The 25,954-nt window shown below is 35.9% G+C and overlaps 1 protein-coding gene across 2 annotated transcripts in view; it reads right to left on the reverse strand.

Annotated features, from left to right (window-relative positions):
• Positions 1-25,954, reverse strand: part of LRP1B (LDL receptor related protein 1B) — a 1,943,477-nt gene that overhangs the window by 745,768 nt on the left and 1,171,755 nt on the right. The gene's annotated exons all lie outside the window — the stretch shown is intronic.

The raw sequence follows: 25,954 nt of genomic DNA on the forward strand, positions 1-25,954 counted from the left end.
TTCTGGATGCCTGCTCTGTTAAAATGTCATGATGAATTCTTATATTTGACAAAGATTTAAATATTACACACAATTTATTTCTTGACTTTGCATAAAAATTCTTTGACTTTGGGTACAAATTGCAGGACACTTGCAAGAATTACCTGATTAACTCTGAAAAAGAGAAAAATTATGAACAAAAATGGCTTACATGTCATCAAGTTACAATTACAGAGAGGAAAAGAAAACTATATTTTATCTCGGTAGTTACTTAAACCTCATAGAATATTGAATATGGATTAATGGACTGCTAAAAATCTTCTATTATTACAGGTAGTATGCTCAATTTACCTATTATATGTTTCACTTAAAATTTATTGTCAGGTTATATGTAAGCTATTATGTAAATGGCTACAATTGTCTTTCTCTCAAGGGTAATCATGATTGGTATGGTACTTGTATTTATCCAGTATACAAAACTTAGAGGAATGTCTCCCAGGAAGGTAGATTTCAAATCTAATTCAGGCTTCTTTCCTGCCTCTGACCTAGGAATTTTCCTTATTCCTCCTCCTTGCCCCCCAAAATAATATTTTTAAGTAATTTGTTAATAAAGTCTCAAAACCTATGTCATAGGTTTGTTTGAGATCACGTAACACATGTCCTATATAGATAAATTTATCCTTCAAAATTATGTATGTGGAAATTGCATAGAAGATTCAAGTTAAAATTAATGACAAGATAAGAATATTGTACGAGTCCAGGGTTAGGAAAGTATTATCTTCACCTGAAAAAGACAATAATAATCGCATTACCTATTATTTATTGAATATATGATACTAGGCTAGCCACAGATATATTACCAATTCTCTCGACAATATCCCTGCAATTGTTAACATTAACACCAATTCGCAGAAGAAAACAGTATATCCTGCCTAAGGACACATCACATAAATAGCAAGTGGCAGTAAAGTTTGAATACAACACTCTGATCAATGCCAAAATACATTATTTTTTTCACTATAGCATGCTGATTATACCAATACTTTTAAAAGAGTATTTATAGCTTAGAAAGATTTGGGAAGGAATTAAAAATTTAATTCTTCATTCTGTAGTTTACATCTAAGATTTAAACTCCAATTCTAATTTTTACTTAACCTATGGTATATAATTAAATATTGTTATCAAAAGTGGTGCTTTTAAAGATAACACATTGACTAGATTCACTGAGAAAATACATTACATTTCTAGATATTGATACTAGTTGTGGCTCCCAAGAATTGGTACTTATATAGGACAGACTTCAAATGATCCAATAAAGTAAATGAATTTTGGAGAAAACCCCATGAGAGTAGTGTACTACAAATTGTCATCGTTTTGCCACTCTTTCCTTGCTGTCACATAACAATGTCATTTTATATACCAAGTATAATGCCACATACAAAAAACATAGGCCTTGCAGGCAAGTAAATGTGGGTTCAAATCCTGACTGTATCGCCAATTAATGTGTGATATTGGGTAGGTACCTAACATCTCTGAACAGAGGTCTGTGATTTGCAAAATGAAAGAAAATATCGCTCAAATATTTTATTGGTTCAAGATATTTAACTGAGAATTTTATGTCAGATAGAGTTCTAGGCCTTAGAAATATATCACCCAGAGTGAATGAATGAGTGAGTGAATGAAAGAGTACTAGGCACTAGGAATACGATATTGAATATTCTCATTTTTCAGAGTGCTTACAATATACTAGGGAAGACATTTGGAATACAATTAAGGGATTTTAATAAATATCTGATAGATGTTATTTTATAGGCAATGTAATGTGTTATTACAGTACACAGCAGAAGTAGCCAAACTAATCTCGGCTATTTATGTATTGCTTCCCAGAGAAAGGGATATAAAAGCTGATATGAATAATATGTTTCAGTTAAGGCACATGAACAAGTGGAGAAGGAGTGCTTTTACAATGTTCCAACGACAGAGACAGATTCATGAAGGCCTGGAAGTGAGGGTATATAAAATGTTTGAGAAAATGGAAGAATTTTAGAATGGTTGCAACAGGGTATAAGATAGAAGTAGTGAAATACGCTTGCAAGACAGAGTTGGAAATGATCACTATTTAAATGACAAAGTATTAGAAAGTCAAAGGGAACACCTAGGAAGTGTATATACAATGAGACTAAAAGAAGTGCAAGGAAAAAATATTGAATAGTTCTGACAATATGGCAGACAATCAGGAATGTTAGGTAAAATAACAACCAAATATTTCAATATATAGGTAAATGTACACAAAGAATATAAATTTTCAGAGTCCAGAAATAAAAGGGTCCTAAAAACTAGAATTGTGAGTGAATGATATACAAAAACGTTGCCTGTGCATGCATGTGTAGTTTTGCCTCCAAAGGCAGTAAAAGAAAGCTGGTTCTGTAATGAATCTAGATGCCTGGGTTTTAGTATCAACCTGGGACAAGAGATAATTCTCTAGTTCTACAAAAGATGCCAACATAAGCTAGGACCTTCAAAGTCTAAACTCTAAGTACAAGGGTGAGTTAGATAATATCTCCTCCTAGTAGAAAGACATATCTCAGCCTAGACTGTGAGTGGGGAAAAAAGTCCCCTTGAAAATGTATAATCACAAGCTATAATCAATCACAAGCTCTACTTTCTGTAATTCAGAAATCTGAAGTTGAAAAATTCAAATAAAAATTAATCCAGGCCATGTAATAATATTTCAGAACAGTGACAGGGTGCTCAGGGAAGACATCACCCAAGAAAGTCTTCCTAAAATTTCCACATGGGACAAAAAAATCAAACTTGCCAATAATAATAATAATAATTATAAAATAATTAAAATCTAGTGAGTAAAATTCGGCAGACCTAATAAACAACAGGATTAGATCCAGAATATCTTTAGATATTTAAAAAAAATCTATCTGTAGAGGCTATAGATTGAAATCTGATAGGCACTATAAAATAGGTAAGTCAAAACATATTTAAAAGGTAAGGACAAAAATAAAAACCACATAAAAAGACACACAGGAAAAAACAGGCAGATTTGAAAAGCAACCAAATAGGACATTCAGAAATGAAAACCGTAGTCTTGGAATTACAAACCGCATGAACAAGTTAAATTACAAATTAGTACACTTGAAGAGAGAATTACTAAACCGGAAGATCTGAAGAAATCACCATAGTTGCAGCTCAGAGTTTAAGAAGAGTTTAAAAGAGAAATCATGAAGGATAGAATCTAACAAACTAATAATTGTTAAAACAGGGAGGAGAGAAAATAAAGTTAGTAAGCAATATTTAAGAAGATAATTTCTTAAAATGTCCCAGAATTTAAGGAGACATGACTTTAGATTCAGGAAGCAAAAACTATTTTGAAATAAGCAAAAATAAATTCACATAGAGAAACACTGTAGTGAAACATCAGAATCGCAAGAACACATGTATAAAACCTGAATTAACCTGCAACAATTTTAAATGTTAAACCTGGAGTGAAAAGTTTACCCACCACCCCCACTGAAAAAATAAAAAGAAGTGAGAACATTTCAGAAAATAGTTTACCCACACTCTCAAAGAAAACAGTGAACGTATATATGAGGGTTAGGTAGAGACAGAGGAACCAGAAAAATGTAAGAGGGAAATCAAGAAATATCAGTCACTGAAGGCAAGAGAAGTGTTTGAAAGAGGACAGCAGTGTTCAGCGCTGCTCAGGTAAGTTAGATACAAACTGAAGAGTGCTACTCAGATTTTTTTTTTTTTTTAAGTCTGTTGAGCTTGTCAAAGACAGTTTTGGTGGAATGGTTTAAGGGGAAAATAAATTTCCAGTCTTAGTAGACTGAGTAGAAGACGGATACATAAAGTTTCATGCAACTTTTCCAGGAAATCTGAATGTGAAGAATATAAGAATTAATGTGATCCTTAACAAGAGATACAGGATTAAAAGAGAGTTATATTGGTGGTAATCTTTTTTTGAGAGGGAAAATGTTGAGCATACATACATAAATATTGATAGGAAGAAACTAGTTAACTGAAAAACTGAATAGGAGATTCAAGTTGCATTTTCTGTTTTTTTTTTAATACATTTTTGCACAACAGAAAAATCTTTCAAGTCAAAGAATAAACTCATATCTAAAAATGATAATTCTCCCTGGCAATTAAAATAATTACTACTAAAATGAATGTAGGTTTAATTTAATCTTAAAGTTAATAATTAAACAATGAATTTAGATTTTTTATCCCAAGAAATAATTAAGAAAATAAATTTAACTTAGAAATGCTGAATAACATGTGACAGATAAAATCAACAATGATTAATTTATCTATAATTTATATTAAAACTCAAAATATATGTGAGGTATCTCAAGTAAATTAATTTGGTTATATATTTTAAGACTTCAGGAAATTGCAGTCTTTTTTTTTAGTGTGCCTACAACACTACAACTTCCAAGAGAAAAGGAGTAAAACAAATTATATTTCATAGTGACAACCTTTTAAAACTACAGGAATTTAAAAAATGCATCATTATGTTATGTGGCATTTCATTGTTTTTCTCTCATTCTAATTAATACACTGCAGTTATTCACTATAGCAGTATATAAGCACAAGGAATAGACACTTCAGGGCCCTGAAGTAGTAGTGAGGTTGCCTGGGGTACTTTTCTTTCAGTTTCATTTTTGCTACTTTTAAAATTAGCATATTATTAAAATGAGTAATTTTTTATCAATTTGCTTATACACATTGACTTTTCACTGAAAATAATACGCCTTGAGATTCCTTGTTCCTAGCTCTGTGGTTGATGTCCATTTATAATTCTGATATCTTGACTATGCCGAGGCTACCCAGGCAATTGCCTTTTAGTTTTCATAAAAGGAAAGCAAAGCACTCAGGGAAAGAGAAGCAAATGACACTTCAAATGGATCAGATTTAACTTTGATAATACCCAAAATAGCTTTGGTTATTACATCAATACTGGATCAAGATATGATTATAAATGGTTTCTAAGAATTCACTCGTACTTATTCTAGTTGTAGATCTTTCTCCCAACATGTAAAAAACAACATAAAATTTCCCAAGAAAGCAAATTATCAGTGAGCTTCACACTGCCAGATCCTGATTGCAAATGAGAAATCACAGTGTCATTAAGTGTGAAGTGTTAGATGTCACTAAAACGAGCACATTTTAAACGTGTTTCCTGACACAGAAAACACAAAAATCACTAAATAGAAAGAACATTAAAAAAAGAAGCATGCACTCAATGAAAGGGGACCTAAGAGAATTATCGGGGTTAAATGCAGGGGTAAGGCAGCATTACTAAACCTAGTCATGCCTGATAGCTCACACATGTTTACCAGTGTACATTTATAGTTAAAAGTACTTTGTCCTTATTTGTGAGCACTCACCTCTAAAAGTAAGATGTCCAAATATTTTATTGAACTCCAATATATGATTATTTACATATGAAATTATACACATCTGATACTATGGTCAATATTCAAAGACCTATTTAAAACATTTAGCAAGATTCAGAATTGAAAATCATCGTAAATTATTTAATGCAAAATTACATGACATGTAAACCAATATTTTAAATTATCTTACAGAATAAGATCAGCCTGATGTTAACCTATTAATGGAATTAAAGAACAAAGGAGAGAGAAGTACTACTAAGAAGTTGTAGTTAATACAATTAACTACTCAAACACTGTATTTGGTGGTTTTGTGTTCTCTATTTAATCCTCATGCCAACAATATGAGATAGATTTTATGTTTGGCAATTTACATATAAACAAGAAAATACATTTCAGGAAAACTGCCTTACGTTTTTACGTCATCCTTAAGCAGGCAAAATATCAATAAGGATACATAGGATAGTAACAACAAAATTAATAGACTTGATCAATATCCCCTTATCAATTCATCAATCTATCCTATTTGTCAAAAGAAATTTACCTCTATCAATTTAAAAATATATACACTTTTCCTGTTTCACAAAGGAATTCCATAAAAGCAATCATATCCTAGGCCACAAAGCAATCACAATAGCTTCCAAGGAAAGAATATTACACAGACTTTTTCTCCTACCACAATTAAATGAAATCAAAATCACCCTTTATTTGAACATAAGGAAAACACAAATGATTGACACATATTCTTCCACACACAAATATTTAAAAAGAAATAGTTACTAAAACGCAAGCAATATTTTCATAATTTTTATTATATATCACTTCCTAATGTCTGTATTAAAAATTAGAAATTTTACTATTTTTTGGTATGCCACACAATTTTTTTTCTATTTTCTCAATATAGTGTCACAGCTTTTAATCATACCATGAGGTAAGCACGCTTACATTATTATCACAATATAATATTATTTTCTATAAAGCTCTATAGTACATTACTTGTACTTCTAATTTAAAACTTTTAAAACTTTAAAACTTATAACTTAAATTATGTTCTAGTCAAGAGAGGAGTATAATTTTAAGAAATCAAGAAATAGCACTTAAACATACTACTTTATATAAAAGTAGAGGTAATAACCAGGAAACTTGGCTAAGAGTTAAAAATACTTGCCACTGGTAATAGTACAAAAGGTGTAGTATGACTACTATCTACAATTGTACTATTGTACTACTATTTTTTTATTGTAAGCACCTATGTATTATCTGCCTTTCTTTAGCTAAATGTATCTACATCATTGCTTTAAAAATAGCAATAGAAATTCAATAGAGAATGGGTATGCACAGAACCTAGAATTTCAGAACCTGTAAGGATTCAGTACTACTATATAAGAATTTACATATGCAAAAGCAGAGGAAACGTAAAAATTATTCATTTAAACGAATGTAGCAATCTTCAGAAAATTCACATATAAGCACGTCATGTAGAATTGTCATCTCCTTGTTGAAGTTTTGCACACCACAACCACTAACCCCCCTGCAACCTTCTAGAGCAGAAACTGCCTTTTTCCCCTGAGACCCAGTATCTAGAACACAGCGGCTAAAAACACCAGAGCAGATCTAATTTGGACTCATAAGAAAATAACATTGTAAGGCTGGGCGCAGTGGCTCACGGTTGTAATCCCAGAACTTTGGGAGGCTGAGGCGGGCGGATCACGAGGTCAGGAGATCGAGACCACGGTGAAACCTCGTCTCTACTAAAAATACAAAAAATTAGCCGGGCGTGGTGGCGGGCGCCTGTAGTCCCAGCTACTCGGAGAGGCTGAGGCAGGAGAATGGCGTGAACCCGGGAGGCGGAGCTTGCAATGAGCCGAGATCGCGCCACTGCACTCCAGCCTGGGTGACAGAGTGAGACTCCGTCTCAAAAAAAAAAAAAAAAAAAAAAAAAAGAAAATAACATTGTAAAAAATATTTAGAGAATACATCAATAAAACACGGTAGTGTTTTAAAACTTTAGAAGTTTTTAGTGTTTTATAGTGTTTTAAAACTTTAAACCCTATAGTGTTTAAGCCACAGTGTTGTGTAGCTGCTTCTCTGAAGAGGAGGCTGGCTCCAGACACCTCACAGAAGTGACACCACGACTGCCTTCCTGGCAGGGTACAGAGGGTCCTGATTTCACTCACCTCAGGCCTGCTCAAATTCTAGAAAGATTTCATCAAAGCAATGAGCAGCAAGCAGTGATTCAAATATGGACATCTTCTCTCCTGTGTGGGATATCAAACTACCCAATGCTGTGCTTCTAGGATGTGCAGCAGTGGAAAGGTGTTTTTGTTTTGTTGTTTTTCATTTCGTTTTGTTTTTTTGGTAGTTAGATGTGGTCATATTGCCAATGACTGGAAGGAACAAGAGAGAGAAAATGCTGCTATGGCTACACAGCAAATTTTAGCTCATGTCTGGGACTGTGCATCCAAGTACAGGAGCCGCCATTGTAGGAAAAGTGGACCCTTTAAAAAAACGCTGCAGGGAAATATAGAGGTAGGTTTAGACCTTACATATGCTGTAATGAAATGTTTTGACATCAATGACAAAATGTTACAGCGACAGAGACTACTTACTGGCATATTGGTTACATCTTAGGCAAAGATGCATACAGCTTCTGTTTTTAAAACCCCAACTTGGCATGATAGAAATGTTTCCTGAATCAATACAGGACTTCAATGGAACACCTTTCAAAATAATAAATTTACTATTAACCAATAAAGGATTTCAGAAATGTTGCTGTTTTCTGAAATACTTTCAATTGAAAAAAATACATATATTCCCCCTTGAGAAAAGAAGATTATTTGGAAGGAAGAAGAAAGGAAAAATAAATCTACAGTTAAACCACTATGTGCCATCCACGACCTAGATTTTTACACAATTATCTCCTTTGACCCTGATTTTTATGTGTGTGTGTGTGCATGTACATGCGTATTTTTATATATTTTTTTAACCAATGGAGGTATTAATGCTGCTGAAGTCTCTAAATAATTCATGTTTACTTTTGATAAAAACTGAAACAACAAAATATCTGTCAGCATCATAAAGACAGTTAAAATTATCATTGCCCAGTAACTGAGGCAGCTCCAGTTAGCTCTTTCCTACCAGAAATAATCTGCTGAATTACTTGAAAAAGATACACTAGAAAAGGAAAAGCAGGCTGGGCATGGCGGCTCACACCTGTAATCCCAGCACTTTGGGAGGCTGAGGTGGGCAGATCCCATAAGGTCAGGGGTTCAAGACCAGTCTGGCCAATAAGGTGAAAACGCGTCTCTATTAAAAATACAAAAATTAGCTGGGCATGGTGGCGCACACCTGTAATTCCAGTTACCAGGGAGGCTGAGGCAGGAGAATCACTTGAACCCGGGAGGTGGAAGTCACAGTGAGCTGAGATTGCACCATTGCACTCCAGCCTGGGTGAAAGAGCAAGACTCTAACTCGGGAGGGAAGGAAAAAAAAAGCAACTAAAGTTCGGAGGGATATAATAGAGAGATATTGAAAGAAGTTCAATGGAGTGGCAGAGACTCAATAACCATCAGGATAGGGTTGCACATGAGAATCACGTGGACAGGTTTTAAAAATTACCCATGCCTGAGCCTCCATTATAATTCAAGTGGCAATACAGGGCATACTAAAGTTCCCCTGGGGCAGTGGGCTAAATTGTTAGGTACCAAAAAGGTACATCAAATTCTAACCCCCAGGACCTGTGGATGTGACTTTCTTTAGAAATAGAGTCTTCGTAAATACCTAAGTATTTCTTGTGGGTCTGCTTTGTCACTATAACTATGCACAGATCTACAGAAGACTTTGCTTTTTGTTATTTTAATTTTCAAGGTTAAAATACCTTTTATTTTCTACTTTAAAAACGATACCTCCAGATGAAGGATGAGCAAAATAGTACAGAAAATCCAAAAGAAGAAAGTCAAAGTCAGTGGAAATTCAGCATTATAGATATATTGGTGAGCATGATTCAGAGTATCTACACATGTAAATAACAGTTATATAAAATTTTATGTACACTACTTTCTAAATTGATTTTCTTTTTTTTTATTAGACTTTAAGTTCTAGGGTACATTCGCACAACGTGCAGGTTTGTTACATATGTATACATGGGCCATGTTGGTGTGCTGCACCCATTAACTCGTCATTTACGTTAGGTATATCTCCTAATGCTGTCCCTCCCCACTCCCCCCACCCCACAACAGGACCCAGTGTGTGATGTTCCCCTTCCTGTGTCCAAGTGTTCTCATTGTTCAATTCCCACCTATGAGTGAGAATATGCGGTGTTTGGTTTTTTGTCCCTGCGATAGTTTGCTGAGAATGATGGTTTCCAGCTTCATCCGTGTCCCTACAAAGGACATGGACTCATCCTTTTTTAAGGCTGCATAGTATTCCACGGTGTATATGTGCCACATTTTCTTAATCCCGTCTATTACTGATGGACATTTAGGTTGGTTCCAAGTCTTTGCTATTGTGAATAGTGCTGCAATAAACATACGTGTGCATGTGTCTTTATAGCAGCATGATTTATAATCCTTTGGGTATATACCCAGTAATGGGATGGCTGGGTCAAATGGTATTTCTAGTTCTAGATCCTTGAGGAATCGCCACACTGTCTTCCACAATGGTTGAACTAGTTTACAGTCCCACCGACAGTGTAAAAGTGTTCCTATTTCTCCAGATCCTCCCCAGCACCTGTTGTTTCCTGACTTTTTAATGATGCCCATTCTAACTGGTGTGAGATGGTATCTCATTGTGGTTTTGATTTGCATTTCTCTAATGGCCAGTGATGATGAGCATTTTTTCATGTGTCTGTGGGCTGCATAAATGTCTTCTTTTGAGAAGTGTCTGTTCATATCCTTTGCCCACTTTTTTGTAGGGTTGTTTTTTCCTTGTAAACTTGTTTGAGTTCTTTGTAGATTCTGGATATTAGCCCCTTGTCAGATGAGTAGATTGCAAAAATTTTCTCCCATTCTGTAGGTTGCCTGTTCACTCTGATGGTAGTTTCTTTTGCTGTGCAGAAGCTCTTTAGTTTAATTAGATTCCATTTCTCTATTTTGGCTTTTGTTGCCATTGCTTTTGGTGTTTAGACATGAAGTCCTTGCCCATGCCTATGTCCTGAATGGTATTGCCTAGGTTTTCTTCTAGAGTTTTTATGGTTTTAGGTCTAACATGTAAGTCTTTAATCCATCTTGAATTAATTTTTGTATAAGGTTTAAGGAAGGGATCCCATTTCAGCTTTCTACATATGGCTAGCCAGTTTTCCCAGGACCATTTTTTAAATAGGGAATCCTTTCCCCGTTTCTTGTTTTTGTCAGGTCTGTCAAAGATCAGGTGGTTGTAGATGTGTGGTATTATTTCTGAGGGCTCTTCTCTGTTCCATTGGTCTATATCTCTATTTTGGTACCAGTACCATGCTGTTTTGGTTACTGTAGCCTTGTAGTATAGTTTGAAGTCAGGTAGCGTGATGCCTCCAGCTTTATTCTTTTGCCTTAGGATTGTCTTGGCAATGAAGGCTCTTTTTTGGTTCCATATGAACTTTAAAGTAGTTTTTTCCAATTCTGTGAAGAAACTTATTGGTAGCTTGATGGGGATGGCATTGAATCTATAAATTACCTTGGGCAGTATGGCCATTTTCCTGATATTGATTCTTCCTATCCATGAGCACGGAATGTTCTTCCATTTGTTTGTGTCCTCTTTTATTTTGTTGAGCAGTGGTTTATAGTTCTCCTTGAAGAGGTCCTTCACATCCCTTGTAAGTTGGATTCCTAGGTATTTTATTCTCTTTGAAGCAATTGTGAATGGGAGTTCACTCATGATTTGGCTCTCTGTCTGTTATTGTTGTATAAGAATGCTTGTGATTTTTGCACATTGATTTTGCATCTTGAGACTTTGCTGAAGTTGCTTATCAGCTTAAGGAGATTTTGCGCTGAGACGACGGGGTTTTCTAAATACACAATCATGTCATCTGCAAACAGGGATAATTTGATTTCCTCTTTTCCTAAATGAATTCCCTTTATTTCTTTCTCCTGCCTGATTGCCCTGGCCAGAACTTCCAACACTATGTTGAATAGGAGTGGTGAGAGAGGGCATCCATGTTTCGTGCCAATTTTCAAAGGGAATGCTTCCAGTTTTTGCCCATTCAGTATGATATTGGCTGTGAGTTTGCCATAAATAGCTCTTACTATTTTGAAATATGTCCCATCAATACCTAATTTATTGAGAGTTTTTAGCATAAAGGGCTGTTGAATTTTGTTGAAGGTCTTTTCTGCATCTATTGAGATAATCATGTGGTTTTTGTCTTTGGTTCTGTTTATGTGATGGATTACATTTACTTATTTGCATATGTTGAACCAGCCTTGCATCCCAGGGATAAAGCCCACTTGATCTTGGTGGATAAGCTTTTTGATGTGCTGCTGGATTCAGTTTGCCAGTATTTTATTGAGGATTTTTGCATTGATGTTCATCAGGGATATTGGTCTAAAATTCTCTTTTTTTGTTGTGTCTCTGCCAGGCTTTGGTATCAGGATGATGCTGGCCTCTTAAAATGAGTTAGGGAGGATTCCCTCTTTTTCTATTGATTGGAATAGTTTCAGAAGGAATGGTATCAGCTCCTCCTTGTACCTCTGGTAGAATTCAGCTGTGAATCCATCTGGTCCTGGACTTTTTTTGGTTGGTAGGCTATTAATTATTGCCTCAATTTCAGAGCCTGTTATTGGTCTATTCAGGGATTCAACTTCTTCCTGGTTTAGTCTTGGAAGGGTGTATGTGTCCAGGAATTTATCCATTTTTTCTAGATTTTCTAGTTTATCTGCATAGAGGTGTTTATAGTATCCTCTAATGGTAGTTTGGATTTCTGTGGTATCAGCGGTGATATCCACTTTATCATTTTTTATTGTGTCTATTTGATTCTTCTCTCTTTCTTTATTAGTCTTGCTAGTGGTCTATCAATTTTGTTGATCTTTTCAAAAAAAACAGCACCTGGATTCATTGATTTTTTTGAAGGTTTTTTTGTGTCTCTATCTCCTTCATTTCTACTCTGATCTTAGTTATTTCTTGCCTTACACTAGCTTTTGAATGTGTTTGCTCTTGCTTCTCTAGTTCTTTCAATTGTGATGTTAGGGTGTCCATTTTTGATCTTTCCTGCTTTCTCTTGTGGGCATTTAGTGCTATAAATTTCCCTCTACACACTGCTTTAAATGTGTCCCAGAGATTCTGGTATGTTGTGTCTTTGTTCTCAGTGGTTTCAAAGAACATCTTTATGTCTGCCTTCATTTCGTTATGTACCTAGTAATCATTCAGGAGCAGATTGTTCAGTTTCCATGTAGTTGAGTGGTTTTGAGTGAGTTTCTTAATCCTGAGTTCTAATTTGATTGCACTGTGGTCTGAGAGACAGTTTGTTATAATTTCTGTTCTTTTACATTTGCTGAAGAGTGCTTTACTTCCATCTATGTGGTCAATTTTGGAATAAGTTTGATGTGGTGCTGAGAAGTATGTATGTTCTGTTGATTTGGGATGGAGAGTTCTGTAGATGTCTATTAGGTCTGCTTGGTGCGGAGTTGAGTTCAATTCCTGGATATCCTTGTTAACTTTCTGTCTCATTGATCTGTCTAATGTTAACAGTGGGTTGTTAAAGTCTCCAATTATTATTGTGTGGGAGTCTAAGTCTCTTTATAGGTCTCTAAGGACTTGCTTTATGAATCTGGGTGCTCCTGTATTGGGTGCATATATATTTAGGATAGTTAGCTCTTCTTGTTGAATTGATAGCTTTACCATTATGTAATGGCCTTCTTTGTCTCTTTTGATCTTTGTTGGTTTAAAGTCTGTTTTATCAGAGACTAATATTACAACCCCTGCCTTTTTTTGTTTTCCATTTGCTTGGTAGATCTTCCTCCATCCCTTTATTTTGAGCCTATGTGTGTCTCCGCATGTGAGATGGGTCTCCTGAATACAGCACACTGATGGATCTTGACTTTTTATCCAATTTGCCAGTCTGTGTCTTTAATTGGAGCATTTAGTCCATTTACATTTAAGGTTAATATTGTTATGTGTGAATTTGACCCCGTCATTATAATATTAGCTGGTTAATTTGCTCATCAGTTGATGCAGTTTCTTCCTAGCCTTGATGGCCTTTACAATTTGGCATGTTTTTTTTGCAGTGGCTGGTACCGGTTGTTCCTTTCCATGTTTAGTGCTTCCTTCAGGAGCTCTTGTAGTGCAGGCCTAGTGGTGACAAAATCTCTCAACATTTGCTTGTCTGTAAAGGATTTTATTTCTCCTTCACTTACGAAGCTTAGTTTGGCTGGATATGAAATTCTGGGTTGAAAATTCTTTTCTTTAAGAATGTTGAATATTGGCCTCCACTCTCTTCTGGCTTGTAGAGTTTCTGCTGAGAGATCTGCTGTTAGTCTGATGGGCTTCCCTTTGTGGGTAACCCGACCTTTCTCTCTGGCTGCCCTTAACATTTTTTCCTTCATTTCAACTTTGGTGAATCTGACAATGTGTCTTGGAGTTGCTCTTCTCAAGGAGTATCTTTGTGGCATTCTCCGTATTTCCTGAATTTGAATGTTGGCCTGCCTTGCTAGGTTGGGGAAGTTCTCCCGGATAGTATCCTGCAGAGTGTTTTCCCACTTGGTTCCATTCTCCCCCTCACTTTCAGGTACACCAATCAGACATAGATTTGGTCTTTTCACATAGTCACATATTTCTTGGAGGCTTTGCTCATTTCTTTTTACTCTTTTTTCCCTAAACTTCTCTTCTCACTTCATTTCATTCATTTGATCTTCAATCACTGATACCCTTTCTTCCATTTGATCGAATTGGCTACTGAAGCTTGTGCATTTGTCACTTAATTCTCGTGCCATGGTTTTCAGCTCCATCAGGTCATTTAAGGACTTCTCTACACCAGTTATTCTAGTCAGCCATTCGTCTAATCTTTTTTCAAGGTTTGTAGCTTCTTTGCGATGGGTTCAAACTTCCTCCTTTAGCTCGGATAAGTTTGATCATCTGAAGCCTTCTTCTTATAACTTGTCAAAGTCATTCTCCATCCAGCTTTGTTCTGTTGCTGGCAAGGAGCTGCGTTCCTCAGTTGGAAATGCAGAAATCATCTGTCTTCTGTGTCGCTCACACTGGGAGCTGTAGATTGGAGTTGTTCCTATTTGGCCATCTTGGAACCTCCCCAGGATCACCCAAGTTTTCCAGTTTTCTTTTAATTTTTTTAACTTTTTGTTTTGTTTTGTTTGTTTTTTTTAGAGACAGTCTTGCTCTGTTGCCCAGGCTGGAGTGTAATGGCACACTCCTGGCTCACTGCAACCTGGATGTCCTGGGTTCAGGTGATCCTCCCATCTCACTCTCCCTAGTAGCGGGGACTACAGGCATATACCACCACATCCTGCTAATTTTTAGTTTTTGTTTTGAGACAGAGTTTCACCTTGTTGCCCAGGCTGGTCTCAAACTCCTGGGCTCAAGGGATCTGCCAGCTTTGGTCTCCCAATGCCTCAGCAACATTACAGGCATGAGCCACCGTGCTCAGCCTCTAAATTGATTGTTTGCTTATTGAAACGATTATGATATTTTTTGTGCTAATAACCTTAACCAACAAACATCCTTCAAAAGAAAAAATAAATGTAGTCTTTGCAGACATAAAGTTAAGGATCTCAGTATGAGATCATCCTGGATTAAAGGTGGGCTTTAAAAAACTGGTGTCTTTCTAAGAGAAAGAGAGGATGCTGTGACAGAGACATGGGGAAGAAGATCACAAAGACGGAGGCAGAGGTTGAAGTTATGTTGCCCGAAGCCAAGAAACGCCAATAGCCACCCGAAGCTGAAAAAAGCAAGCAAGGACTTTTTCCTAGAGCCTTTGGAGGAAGCCCTGTTGACAACTTGATTTTGGACTTTTGGCCTCCAGAACTGTGCAAGAATAAATTTCTGTTGTTGTTTTAAGCCATCATGTTTGCAATAATTTCTTGTGGTAGTCTTAAAAAATTCTAATTGGTAGAAAATGTTAAAACCACAGTTTACATTCTCTGATCTTCTTTTAAGATAAGAATCAAGGCCAGGCGTGGTGTCTCAGGCCTGTAATCCCAGCACTTTGGGAGGTGGGCAGATCATGATGAGGTCAGGAGATCAAGACCATCCTGGCTAACACGGTGAAACCCCTTCTCTACTAAAACTACAAAAAATTAGCCTGGCATGGTGGCAGGTGCCTGTAGTCTCAGCTACTCAGGAGGCTGAGGCAGGAGAATGGCGTGAACCCAAGAGGTGGAGTTTGCAGTGAGCCGAGATGGCGCCACTGCACTCCAGCCTGGGCGACAGAGAGAGACTCCGTCTCCAAAAAAAAAAAAAAAAAAAAATATATATATATATATATATATATATATATATATATATGAATCACATGAGATTATTTTTCTGAAAATACAGATTCCTGGACTCCATCCAAGACCTACTGAATGAAAATCTTTGAGGGAGGCGGGTAGGAGCCTTGGAATCTTTATCAGCAACAAGCACTGCAAGCGACTCATATCCTCAAGCAAGAAATTGGGGAAATGCTGAGTTAGAATAAGAAACTAAAAGCCGTTTTTAATAATTTCTGCCTATGGCTTTGAAAATATCCCTCTAGGCTTTGTTTAACCTCCCACTTTTCTGCAGACTGGGCTTTATTAGGTATTTACAAAACAGGGAACTGCAAACAAAGAAAGATGCAAAATAATGCCTCATGCGTGTAAGAATAACAAGAAGACAACTTAGCAGAAGCTTCCATACCACTTCTAAATTAAAAATTAAGTAAGCTAAAATATAAAAGTATGGAACAAGGAAATAAACAGAATAAAGAAGTCTGGGATGCAATGAATAAATCTACAGGACATAGGCAGGAAAAGGAGCTTCTCAGTTTCTTCAGTATCTACCTTTTAAATAAAAAATAATTATCATCAGAAGGGAAAGTAGAGAGCAAATAGGTTTGAAAGAAAATTAAAACTCCAAACCAGAGAATGGAGAAAAATAGAGCGTCTAATTGCTAAAATATGAGTTCATCTTCCTATGGAGACAACTTATCAAAGAAGTAATGAAACATCAAGTATCTTTGACGTTCTCAGAATATTGACAGTAATTGCGGAATTAATGGGAGTTAGGAAACATGAAGAAAAATGGGAAAAAATGCAAATAATATTGTACCAACTCCCAAACTGAGAGAAAACTTGAAAATTATGGGGAGTGAAGTTTATGTAAGTTTCTGACAATTTTAAGATACACTTGTTAAAACAATAGTTTGTCAGTATTTATAATGATAATATTTGATCATGACTCCGAAACTGAGAGAAAATTTGGAAACTAGAGAGAGGTGAAGTTTATGTAAATTTCTGACAATAATTCTAAGATTAACTTGTTAGAACAATAGTTTGTCAGTATTTATAATGATACTATTTGGTCATAAATGAAATAAAAATATATTATGCCAGAATAAATTTTTTGCTGATGCAGTTTTTTGATATATATATATCTATATATATACAATACATATATGTAAATACATATATAATATATATTTACATATGTAACATGTTTAGGGCATTTTCATATATGTTTTCATTAAATATATTTCATTATATATATATATTTCTAAACACAGTACTGTATTTTTAGCAACATTTTTGAGAAATTCTTTCACAATAAATTATCATACATGCAATATAATAGCAAATTAGGTAGAAGAGTAGTTGATTCATAACTATATCTACAGAATTCTAATTATTAGATCAGTTTTTCCCAGAAGAATGCTTTTAATTGCTCTCTAAAAAGCTCATGCCTTTGTTACTATGATTTGGTTAAAGCTTTAAAAATTATGCTTATCCAATCTTTGAATTTATACAAAACTAGAAGACATCATTACTATGATGGATGATGGATTCAAACTGCAAAACTGCAAAAAAGTTAAAAATTGTAGGAGGATGGTGGGGTAGAGAGGAACTCACCCATGTACATATTTTGAAATGTATGGATAAGGGAGAATCAGAAGACTATCAAAATAAAACCTAAGAGAACTTTTGAAATGTAAACATTGGAAATATCCCTAAAAAGCAAACTGGTTTATAAGAAATTAGGCATGTTAATTGACTGAGAACTCAACATGTCAGTTACATGATAAGGCTGTCATCCAAGATTACTTTAAAAGAAACCTAGAAGCCAAATAACTAAAGGTAAAAAGCCCAGTTTGATCTGTTGTAAAAATACCAAATTTCTACAACATGAACTTCTTACATTTTAAAACTTGTGGTAAAAATATGTAACATAAAATTTACCATCTTAACCATTTTAAGTATATAGTTCAGTAACATTAACTATATTCATATATTTCTGCAGAAGATCTCCAAAAATTTTTCAACTTGCATACTTGAAATTCTATACACATTGAATATTAATCTCTCATTCTAGGCTATTAATTTTAAGAAGATTATTAAAATTCAAGCGAATGAATAGCAGGGCAATTGGTAAGAAAAGCCCCTACAAACATAGTCACGTAAGAAAAAGCTGAAGGAAGTGGTATGTTTAACCTGTAAATCAGCAGAGTTGCTTGGACATGATGGTGTCTTTAGTTATCTTAAGAGTCAGACTGTGGACAAAATTATTGATTCCATGTAGCTTCAGATGACAGAACAAATATCAGTGGGTAGAATCCTTAGGAAGGCAGATCTTAGCTCCATGAAGAAAGAATCATCTGACAATTGCTTACGGCCCAACAGTAGAATTAATTACCCTCTGAAATGTTGAGTTCTTTGTTTCTGAAAATATTTAAACACTGAGTAGGTAAGCACTTCTGGGAACAGTTTTAGAAGAATTCCTATACTAATTCTATACTGTATTAATAATATACTATATTCCTATACTAATATTCCAATTCTTACATTGGATAAGAGATTAAGTTACAAAGCATTTTATTCAACTACAAAAGTCTCTAATTCTGTGAGAAGAAGCAACTAGGAGTGAATGGGACTGATATCCAACTGAAATCTACTAACACCTTCTGCAACTTTGCACACAAAATTTTCAGTGCTTCAGTCTCCTTATTTATAATGTGAAAACTGAAATAACTTTTATTATTCTTTCTAAATGTTCGTATATTGAATAAACAGGTATATGTTTGTACTAGTAGGTGTGTGCAAACCTGCTTTAACAAGAGATTAGAAGGGAGAAAGGAAGAAGGAAGAGAGACAGAGAAACAAAATGAGTCAGTCAAAAACAAAAGCATGTAATAGTGAGATTCTTTGACCATGGCCTTGGCCCACTTAGATCCAATACTAAGGACAAGGAGACACCAAGTATCCCCACATTCTACAGAGAGAAACCGATATTTGGAACCATCTCATATAATAGGGGAGTACTGCACAAGTCAAGTCAACCTTCTGGAGAGACCAGTGGACCAACCTGTGGAGAGATCCCCAAATGCAAGAGAAGGACAGACTCCATTGAAATTGTGTGGGTGCCTGAGAAGGCAGTGAAGAGATGTTTTTTTCCGCAAGTGTTCTGGCCCTTTTGCCTGTATCTAGAGAAGAACAAAGAACTGGAGAGTGATCGCAGGCCCAAGGGATAGGCCATTAAGAGAGCAGCCTGCTCACAACATTTGGGAAACAAAAATAAAAAAAAAGTGGACCTAGCAAAGACAGCAAACCTTTTCTTGTCACATCAGTAATGCAACCAAAAGGGCAGCCCACCAAGCAAGGGGATTCTAGCAACTTAAGGCTATGAGACATACATCCTGTGGTGGGAATGAGAAGTCATGGGGAATAAAAGAGACTTAGATCTAGATATGCAGGGAACCCTGAAGAAGGGAAAAGAAGAGAGAAGAAATGAGAAGGAGGAAGTTCGGGGAATCCTAAAGAGGGATGAGACTCAAACCTCTCTGAAGATCTCACACAGAAGCCTCTCGATAGAGTTGCATCTCTCAGGTGTCAGAGGATTGCGAAATTTAGAGCAGCAGAAAGGAAGTTTCCTCTAGATCTGCTTGAAAAGATGTTACTCATTTCCTCCATGTCTCCTCTCTGCCCGAAGAGCTAAAGTTACATGAGAGACAAGTAGGGAGTAACAAAGCAGGACATATTTTCCTCCGCATTTTTAGAACCTGAAGTCTGGCCAGCAATGAGGGAGGAGAAAGCTTTGACTAAGATATAATATTGGTGTTTCAAAATGGGTTGGAACAAGTTATAGAAACTAAAATTTACCAGACTCATTGTGTGGTGCAAAGATATTATTAAGGAATGGCAAAGGAGTTGAAAGCAGTGCTGGACAATAATTATATTTCATGTCAATATTCCACTGGATTACTACTCCTCGTTATATGGTTACACACATATGCAGGTTTTTTCTTAGAAAATAAAAAGTATTATACTTAATCAGGAACTTTGCTTTTCTAATAATCTTGTGTAAACTATCTTAGATACAACTTACCACTGATTTAACTGGGTAAAAATTCCATTTTGAGAGCTGAAACTCTTCCTTATTCCCCTGTTTTTCTTTCTATTTACTTACATATTATTTTTTTGAGGCTGGGTCTCACTCTGGTTGTCCCAGGCTGGAGTGCATCATGGCTCACTGCAGTCTCAACCTCCTGGGCTCAAGTGATCGGCCCACCTTAGCCTCCCAAGTAACTGGGACTACAGGCATCCATCACCACCCCTGGCTAATATTTTTGTATTTTTTGTAGAGTTGGGATCTGGCCATGTTTCTCAGGCTGGTCTGGAACTCCTGGGTTCAAGTGATGCACCTGCATCAGCCTGCCAAAATGCTGAGATTACAGGCATGAGCCACCATGCCCACATACTCTTCTCTTCCTCTCTTCTTCTCTCTTCTCCTCTCCTGTCCTGTCCTTTCCTCTCCTCTCCCTACCCCCTCTTCTACGATCCTCTCTTTTCTCTTTTCTTGTAATTTTGTAAGATAACAAGATTACAAGAGCATTTACAAGTAAGATTACAAGTACAAGAGACAAAATCCTACTATCTACGTGGTTTTAAAAGATCAATATCCATAAAATCGAGTAATGTTAACTTTGCAAACTTCAGTAGATTTTTATTTCTACTTCATTGAACTATCATTTTTTTTCTTTTCTTTTTTTTTCTTTTTTTTTTTTTTTTTTTTTTTGAGATAGAGTCTCAGTCTTGTTGCCCAGGCTGGAGTGCAGTGGCATGATCTTGGCTCATTGCAACCTCCACCTCCCGGGTTCAAGCTATTCTCCTGCCTCAGCCTCCTGAGGAGCTGGGATTACAGGCATGCATCACCATGTCCCACTAATTTTTTTGCTGTTTTTAGTAGAGATGGGGTTTCACCATGTTTGCCAGGTTGGTCTCAAACTCCTGACCTCAAGTGGTTCACCTACCTCAGCCTCCCAAAGTACTGGGATTACAGGTGTGAGCCACCACACCCAGCCTGAACTACCTTTCAATCTGCTAACAAACTTTAGGTAATTTCCAAAGTTGAAGGCTTCTAACGAATTAGGTACTACCAACTTACATTAAGGTACATTTATTAAAACATAATAAATATAAACTATAATGAGATATTTGGAAGACAGAACAAGCCAAAGATTGTTAAAGTTTAAAATGAACAACCATACTTGACTATAAATTGTCTAAAGGACAAAACATGTCATTGTTTGAAACATTATCATGTTTAATCATGAAATGCCCTTATATTTAATGTAGTAATTTGAGGATGGTGATATGGCTTGGCTCGTCCCCACCCAAATCTCATCTTGAATTCCCACGTGTTGTGAAAGGGACCCAGTGGGAGGTAATTGACCCCCAAAGACCTGGGGGCAGGTCTTTGCTGTGCTGTTCTCATCACAACGAATAAGTCTCATGAGATCTGAGGTATCATTAGGGGTAGTTTCCCTGCCCAATCTCTCTCTTTGTCTTGTGCCACCCACGTAAGATATGACTTGCTCCTCCTTGCCTTCCATCATGATTGCAAGGCTTCTGTAAATCCAGTTAAACCTCTTTCTTTTGTAAATTGTCCAGTCTATGGTATGTCTTCACCAGCAGCGTGAAAATGGACTAATACATATGGAAAGGAAATTTGTAAGGATAATTGCTTCCAACTTAAGTTAGTTTTGCATATATAAACATTCTTATGTTACATAAGTGCACAGGTGATAAAATCAAATACACATGGCACAAGGATCAGCATTAATGGAGAATTTGTTATTAGGGTGGTGCAACAGTAATTGCGTTTTTTTGTTGTTGTTCTCCACACTGGTAAAAACGGTAATTACTTTTGCACCGACCTAATAGAAATATAAATTCTTGGGCCCCACCTGAGACTGACTGGATCAGAGAATCTGGAAATGGGGCCCAGCACTCTGTTTTTTAACAAGCTCTTCAAAAGACTCTGACGTATGTCTTGAGTTTTCAAATTTGATCACACATTTCACCATTAGGGAAGCATTAAAAATACTAATTATTGGGTCCCACTCCTAGAGATTCTATTTAATTACTCTGAAGGGAGTTATGGGCAGGTGATTTTAAAGTTCCCCTGTAATTATTTTATTGACAACTTAAGTTGAGAACCAAAGTTAGTCTTATCCTTGAAATTAAATTGACCGTCCAATTCCTTGACACAAGGTCCGCTTTCAACACAGGCTTCACAATTTGAATATGTCTTCTCTTGTCTGCATCATCAATTTACAAATTCTTCTTTCCACATGGGAAGACTACTAAAAAAGTTAAACAACTGCTTAAAGATTAAAGCTGAATCCTCAGAGGGCCTTCCCAATTAATGTAAATGTGCGCCCACATATAATCTCAACTTAAAATGTGCAATTAACTTGTAAAGGCAAATGCAAGTAAAATAAATTAGGTTTGAAAATAGATGCTAGTAAATTCCAGTGAAAACCTGACCCTCAGTTGCAGCACCTTCAACTCCTAATTACCAGCAGAAACATTTCTAATCATAGGCTTTGCATGTTTTTAAATCCAAATTTTAATATTATTTTTAATGTGTAACAGTAGCCATAAACCCAGCAGAGATTGTTCGTGAAGCTGAAATGTAAAAACAAAAAAAACGATTGCAGCATCTTCCGGTAGGATGAAACCTTTGGGAATCTGGGCTATTCCAATGACAAAAGCAAAATATGGCCAGTATGAATTTTATAATAAAACTAGAAATGAGTTGAATCTATATTTATTTATAGTATAGTGTCAAATAGGGTGAGTGCTTTTTAAAAAGTTGCACTCCTTGTCATTTTGTATGCAGTGCAGGAATAATTTCTATTGCAGAGATCTGTGCCATTCTTTCTTATAATAACTTTAACAGTGAAATTGTGCCTACTAGACTTCATCAGCTTCTCTTCTGATGTAAATTTTGATTTTAAATAACAATCTGAAAGGTAAATGTGTGTTACTGAAGACAGAAACATGTTTGAGTAAAACATGTTTCCTTGGTTGTAAAGAAGAAATGGTACTGATACTAACCCATGCTGGTAGTTTACTGATACTCTGTCAAATCTGGCTACATTTCAGAACCAAACTGTCTAGCTGCTAAATCGTTACAATGTGTTCATATCCAGCTGTGTGCTGCAGGCTTCTTGTACCAGCTTTTGAGAGCCTATTTTTAGAGTTATTTTTTGAGATAGAGTCTCACTCTGCCACCCAGGCTGGAGTGGAGTGGCACAATCTCAGCTCACTGCAATCTCTGCCTTCCGGGTTCAAGCAATCCTCCCACCTCAGCCTCTCGAGTAGCTGGGATTACAGGCATGTGCCACCACGCCGGCTAATTTTTGTACATTTAGTAGAGGTGGGGTTCTACCATGTTAGCCAGGCTAGTCTCCAACTCCTAGTCTCAAGTGATCTGCTCATCTTGGCCTCCCAAAGTGCCGGAATTACAGGCATGAACCACCACACCTGGTCGTGAGAGCCTATTTTTAAATTTTCACTGATCCTATTTGCCAGCTGTAAAGCACGTGGCATTATTTTTTTTAAAAAATATTTTTTATGAATTTACAATTAAACAAATAATGTTTAAAACAAAGGTAATATATACCTGAGACTTCTAATTTTCTGATAATTTTACTACATTGCTCTTGAAGTTATTTGTGTCAGCTGTATCTGAATAGTGGAAATAATACATAATAGTGTGTTACTGCATATCATCCTAATTCCACATTCAGAGAATCATGTTGGCAACTTGATATTGGCCATGGTGGGAGTATTTACAGCACACAAATAGGCAAACAATACATTAGGGTTCCTCCTCACCAGGAAATGTTAAAACATTTACCAACACAACAAGGAATGAAACCTACTATAAGTGTATGTGCATTTAAATCAGACAGTCATTGAAGTATAATGGCATTATCTGCACCCCATGCAAGGATCACAAAACAAAGTCAGCCTAAAATGGTTGGATTCTAGTTGTAAGCATGCCTGGATTAATAGTCTGGTTCCGCTATTTATTAGCTTTGTGACCTCAAGCAGGTTTCTAAAAGTCTCTAAGTTTCAATTCCTTTATCTGGACCATAAAATGTTCTTCGTAGATTTGTTGTTATAAAAATTTAACAGAAAAATATGTGTCTGGCAGCCCTCCCAACCCTTCGTCGCCTCACCTCATAAAACATATACAAGTTTGCTGGTATAGTTATTTAGATTATTATATAAAATTTTAGGTATTTTCCTCCTTTGATTCAAGTAAATTATTATTAAAATAAAGAAACAGGTCTTGCCCTAGGCCTATTAGAAAAAAGAAAAAAAGAGAAAATCAGATCAAAGACCTAATAGAAGTTCTTTAATGAGCTCATGCTTTATTTTCCTAATGGTTTTCATGACATTTCTTATCTGAATTGAGACTGTGATTCCAGGGCCTCTCTGTATTTAATGTTATTAGATTGCTCATTACCTTTTTGGTATTCTCTGAATGAGTATGCTCACTGTGGAAAGGAATCAAGTTTTCTAAAATACAGAGCAACTAAGCAGCAGACGCAGCCAGATTTAGGACCACACCATTAGTCTGGATAGTGGAAAAGAGAGAGAATACACTGCTCAACCCACTTTATTGGTCAGGCTCCAGATATTCTATTATATACGTAAAATATGCTATTGTCTATTGTGTGGTTCTCTAGCGCTTTCCTCCATACCACTGCTGTTGCCTTCTTTACTATGTCAATTACCACCACTTACTTTATCTATACTTTATTCAGAGGTTATATACTCAGATGTTTACAGGGACATAATAGTCTAGCATAAGAAAATTTTAGGTAAGCATCCTCCAGATACAGGCATTTAAATTGAGACGTTAACACCATGGAAAACAGTATAGAGATTCCTCAAAGAACTAAAAGTAGAACTACCATTTGATCCAGCAATCCCAGCACTGGGTATCTACCCAAAAGAACGGAAGTCATTATGTGAAAAAGACACACGCATACACATGTTTAGAGCAGCACAACTTGCAATTGCAAAGATACTGAACCAAACTTAGTGCCCATCCAACCAATGCTTGGATAAAGAAAATGTGGTACATATACACATGGAATACTACTCAGCCATAGAAAGGAATAAAATTATGTCTTTTTCAGCAACTTGGATGGAGCTGGAGGCCATTATATTAAGTGAAGTAACTCAGGAATGGAAAACCAAATATTGTTTTCTTATCACTTATAAGTGGGAGCTAAGCTATGAGGACGCAAAGGCATAAGAGCAATGTAATAGACTGTGGGGACTTGGTGGGGGGAAAGCTGTAAAGGGGGTAGAGGATAAAAGACTACATATTGAGTACAGAGTACCCTGCTCGGGTGATGAGTGCACTACAATCTTAGAAATCACCATTAAAGAACTTATCCATATAACCAAAAACCACCTGTACCCCCCAAAACTACTGGAATTTAAAAAAAGAAAAAAATAAACGGAAGGGTTAAAAAAAACCTTATTTTTCTACTATTAAAAGTATAACAGTGTTAAATTATTAAAATGTATACTTATTGCATTATATTTTAATAAATATGCTATACATGTATAATTATGGGTAAAGTTTTCCCATAGTAATTTTAAAAAATCTATTGCCATGACTGAAATAAAGCACAAGTCTTAGAAAGCCTGGTTCATCCTCTTACTGTGTTTCAGTGGACATTATTGGGACAAATGATAACGAAACATACTGATGCATGAGTACAATGAGAGTAATTAAATTTGCAACTTCATATGACAATACATTTTTACTAGTTTCAAAAGTAAGAGAATCTGTGGAAAGTGGGAATTTTGCCATCAACAAAAATATTATCTTAAACTAATACAGAGTTTGCCAGTCAGAATCATATGACTCTACAGAAATGAAAACAATGATTTACCAATTATGTAATCTCAGTCTGAATCATTTATTCTTCCCAGAAGATAACATATAGATGCCAATAAGAAACATGTCCTCCTCCCTCACCCCAAATGTTACTCCATGAACTCTTCTCTTTGACAAGTTTAATCACTACAGACATAAGAGTAATAATTCTTATGAACATTTGAGAATAATGAACATTTGAGAATGTCCTGTTAGCCTTG

This window comes from Symphalangus syndactylus, chromosome 22, assembly GCF_028878055.3.
Source record: "Symphalangus syndactylus isolate Jambi chromosome 22, NHGRI_mSymSyn1-v2.1_pri, whole genome shotgun sequence".
In the NCBI taxonomy this organism is placed as follows: domain Eukaryota; kingdom Metazoa; phylum Chordata; class Mammalia; order Primates; family Hylobatidae; genus Symphalangus; species Symphalangus syndactylus.